Source organism: Girardinichthys multiradiatus, chromosome X, assembly GCF_021462225.1.
Source record: "Girardinichthys multiradiatus isolate DD_20200921_A chromosome X, DD_fGirMul_XY1, whole genome shotgun sequence".
Classification (NCBI taxonomy): domain Eukaryota; kingdom Metazoa; phylum Chordata; class Actinopteri; order Cyprinodontiformes; family Goodeidae; genus Girardinichthys; species Girardinichthys multiradiatus.
The window spans coordinates 13633818-13638635 of NC_061817.1; positions in this window are offsets into that span (position 1 = coordinate 13633818).

The following is a 4818-nucleotide window of genomic DNA, read 5'->3' on the forward strand; positions in this document are numbered from 1 at the left end:
GTAAGACTGCCGACCTGACTGCTGTCCAGAAGGCCACTATTGACACCCTCAAGCAAGAGGGTAAGACACAGAAAGAAATTTCTGAACGAATAGGCTGTTCCCAGAGTGCTGTATCAAGGCACCTCCGTGGGAAGTCTGTGGGAAGGAAAAAGTGTGGCAGAAAACGCTGCACAACGAGAAGAGGTGACCGGACCCTGAGGAAGATTGTGGAGAAGGGCCGATTCCAGACCTTGGGGGACCTGCGGAAGCAGTGGACTGAGTCTGGAGTAGAAACATCCAGAGCCACCGTGCACAGGCGTGTGCAGGAAATGGGCTACAGGTGCCGCATTCCCCAGGTCAAGCCACTTTTGAACCAGAAACAGCGGCAGAAGCGCCTGACCTGGGCTACAGAGAAGCAGCACTGGACTGTTGCTCAGTGGTCCAAAGTACTTTTTTCGGATGAAAGCAAATTTTGCATGTCATTCGGAAATCAAGGTGCCAGAGTCTGGAGGAAGACTGGGGAGAAGGAAATGCCAAAATGCCAGAAGTCCAGTGTCAAGTACCCACAGTCAGTGATGGTCTGGGGTGCCGTATCAGCTGCTGGTGTTGGTCCACTGTGTTTTATCAAGGGCAGGGTCAATGCAGCTAGCTATCAGGAGATTTTGGAGCACTTCATGCTTCCATCTGCTGAAAAGCTTTATGGAGATGAAGATTTCATTTTTCAGCACGACCTGGCACCTGCTCACAGTGCCAAAACCACTGGTAAATGGTTTACTGACCATGGTATCACTGTGCTCAATTGGCCTGCCAACTCTCCTGACCTGAACCCCATAGAGAATCTGTGGGATATTGTGAAGAGAACGTTGAGAGACTCAAGACCCAACACTCTGGATGAGCTAAAGGCCGCTATCGAAGCATCCTGGGCCTCCATAAGACCTCAGCAGTGCCACAGGCTGATTGCCTCCATGCCACGCCGCATTGAAGCAGTCATTTCTGCAAAAGGATTCCCGACCAAGTATTGAGTGCATAACTGTACATGATTATTTGAAGGTTGACGTTTTTTGTATTAAAAACACTTTTCTTTTATTGGTCGGATGAAATATGCTAATTTTGTGAGATAGGAATTTTGGGTTTTCATGAGCTGTATGCCAAAATCATCTGTATTAAGACAATAAAAGACCTGAAATATTTCAGTTAGTGTGCAATGAATCTAAAATATATGAATGTTAAATTTTCATCATTACATTATGGAAAATAATGAACTAATATTTTGAGAAGGACCTGTACTATGGATCACCTAACTCCCTTTCTAAGGACCTCAGATGGTGCTCACACATAAACACTGTTTGGAAGAAGGCCCAGCAGAGACTGTACTCGTGCGGCAACCCAAGAAGTACAGGAGACATCATTCAGTCTGTCCTGTGTTCGTCCATCATTGTGGCTTGGCTCATCCATACAAAAGGACAGGTCCAAACCCCTCACATCTTGGACACAAACTGTTTCAACCTTTATCTTGAGGTCGGCGCTAAACAGCACTGTTGCAAGGACCTGATGCCACAGAGACAGTTTCTTTCCCCAGACTGTCTCTGTAAAGAACACGTTATTTCTGCTGCTGAGTACCCAGATCGATACCATGCATATTTGCACCAATTCAACCATGTCTTTCTCTTTTGTAAAAACACTGTATATATACATATTTAAAAGAAAACCTTTAAATATTTACTTTCCTTTTTATATATTTATATTTTGAATTTCTTCACTGGAACCAAATTCAGATTTTTTGTGTGCACAAACCTGGCAAATAAAGCTGATTCTGATATATCTAAAGCAAGTTGGCCAGTAGCTTTGAGTAAGCTGTGCTCACATTAAATAGACATACTGCAATCAGAGCACCTTAATGTTTGTTTCTTGAGAAAAAAATACTTGAATCCTAGGTATGCCTTCAAGACATTTATTAACTATCAGTCCATTACCACTGCCACAACAATGGAGGTGCAACAAACCTTATTTGCTGTCAAATTTATTGTGTTGTCTTTGGCTTGGCTTATCTTCACTCACACAGAGCCTGCAAGCAAGGCACAGTCTCCAGTAATCGCAATGATTTGCCCTATGCCCCAATCCGTGTTGCTGCGCTTTTAATATACTGCAGTGTGCCATACATGCAGCTTTTCGTTCACACACACGTGCACACAGTCACCACAACATGCATCAATCCATAAAACTGGCATATGGGCGAAAGATGGGCCCCAGCTTTTTATTCACAAACAGGTGGTGCCCAATGTCCGTATTTAGCCAAACACTTAACCCGTCAATCACAGGGTAACATCTCCCTGTTTCCAACCAACAGTTCAATTCATTTCATTCCCTTACAGATGCACATCTATTTCTATCATAGTTGCCATAGCAACTGCATCACAGCACCTTAATGGAGGATCATTTTTAGACTGCATTTACTTTTTTATTTTCATTGATGATTTCATGAAGGCTCTCTTTCTTTGTTGGAACAAACAAATCCCTCATGAGCGGCTCGTGGTTGTCCCAATAAAAAATTTGACAGGAAGGAGCAGAGGGGCATGATGAAGGGGCTGGGATTCTGAGGGCCAACAAGCCAGGCAGCCAGGCCTGTCCAATCAACAGGAACACCTGTTGAGAAACACTCACATTCTCTCCATCACAGGCAAGGTCAGAAAATCTTCCACAGAGGAGGCTCAAAGTGCACAGATGTGAAGAAATCAAGCAGTTTGGAACACATCACAAATTTTAAAACATTGAGGGAATAGAAAAAAAATTGAAATAGAAAAGACAGGGGAGAGTAAAAACAGCACCCTTAAAAGGGATGGGTCAGGATTTTTGAAGTGAGGTTATAAGCAGTAAGTATCTCACCTGCAGTAGATTGTTGGCATCTTCATTTTGTATGGATCAAAATTCTCATCTGGAAACGTGTGCCTTGGAGCTGTATTTACAGTTTGTTTGTTGGTCCTAACAAATGTTACAGAGCACAGCGGTTCCTCAGTCAGGTTTGTTGTTAGCCTCATAGCATATTTGCATAAGTCATATTTGAACGTTTTTGGAAAACAAGAAAAACGATCACATAAAATTTGTTATTGATATTCTACCAGTAAGCCAAAAATATGACTTATGCAATTATGCTATGAAAACTAATAAAACTAATAAAAAGTAATAAAAAACATCCTATTGTTGACAGACTACATATCCAGCCTTTCAGTGCTACTAACTACTTTGCCCAGTTTTCTTTCACATAAATGCTCTCATATGTTTGTTATTGCTTGCACCTCCACCACTAACATATGACATCAGCCTATTTTAATTCATGAATCCCGATGAGTTGGTCCCTGAGGGTGAAGCTAACTGCAAGCTTGAGTAGGGGCCAAGACTAAAGCGCTCTTCAGCTGTAACTTCAGTCTCAGCAACCGCAGAATAGGTTAACACTATTTTCTTTAACCTTTAAAGTGTCATGTTTACATTAGATGGTTATTTATGAAGAAATTGATTATTATTAATTATACAGGAAAAGAGATAGGAGGCATTGCACCATCAATAATTTTACCGTGTAATTTACTAAAATGAGCATAAGGCAGTGTAAACACCTACTGGTTTAAGTGAACACAGTTATATTAATTGAAGCATTGACTTACTTTTCTGTTGGGTAGGCTAGTTCTTCTGAAAATACATTACAAGTTCTGTTCTTAGTATATGTTTCACACAGGAAGACCAGCAGGGGTGAACAGCCTCCAACCATCAGCTGTTGTGTAAAAACAAAAATCTACTTCTTAGTAAAAAAACTTTCCACTGGCAACATGATAACGATTCAAACATTAAAAAAATGTCATTCAAATAAACTGCTGTAATGATATTAAGATTGGAATTGTTTTCATACAGTAGAAGGTTCTCTTTTTTATATATTTTTAGGCTTTCAAGCTCTTCTTTTATGGAATATGTTGGATTTTGAAACGTTTGAAGCCCTTTGGAAATCTAAGGAGATTTAGATTCTTCATGTAATAAACCCAGAAACTAAGGCGTTAGCAAAACTAGCTGTGCCAAGCATGCTACATACACTAATCACTAGCATAAAATGCTAAAGACAGTTTGACAGGGCAACCCAGTAACAATTTTATCTTTGTTTTAAAACACTATAACCCTGCTGTACAGTGACTGCTCTCATAAAGTCGTCAGATTTTGCTTCTGCTCCTAATACTAATAATTGAGTAGCTACTGCTTGCAACAGGAAGGTGAGAAAAAAATATTTTGTATACTTCAAGGATAAATTGGAAGTCGGCCAACATATTCTGAATCTCTAACCCCAAACCATGAGGCGTGCTGGTATTGGTGGCGAAGCTGAAGTAAACGGTGATGATTATAATGATCCTAACCAACTAGCTAACCTTAACATCTACTGATGAAGAATTTTAGGCCTGAGAATCATGTACAAAGCAAAACTATTACAGCTGTGTTAGTAAACTATATTTGTTTCTATTTTTATAGACCCTTACTTTTCTGTGGTATTTACTCAGACTAGAAATGTACCTTCTCTTTACATGTTTTGCATCATTTGTGGGATGAAATTCTTTTTAAATAGCCGTAAATGCAAATGGGCCCAAGGTTTAAGGCCTTTTTCATGCTTCCAAGTCTATATAACCTTTTAATAGAACCTCAGTTCAAAAATCCTGAACTATCCCGTTATTAATTTTCCTTTTAAGGAAAACCAACTTTTCTAATTTTACACATAGGTTTGCAGAAACTGCTGCGGAATAAAAACAAAAGCCACTACATGTCTGCACCGGTTTCTCACAATCTTTATACAGATCTGAGCAAATACCC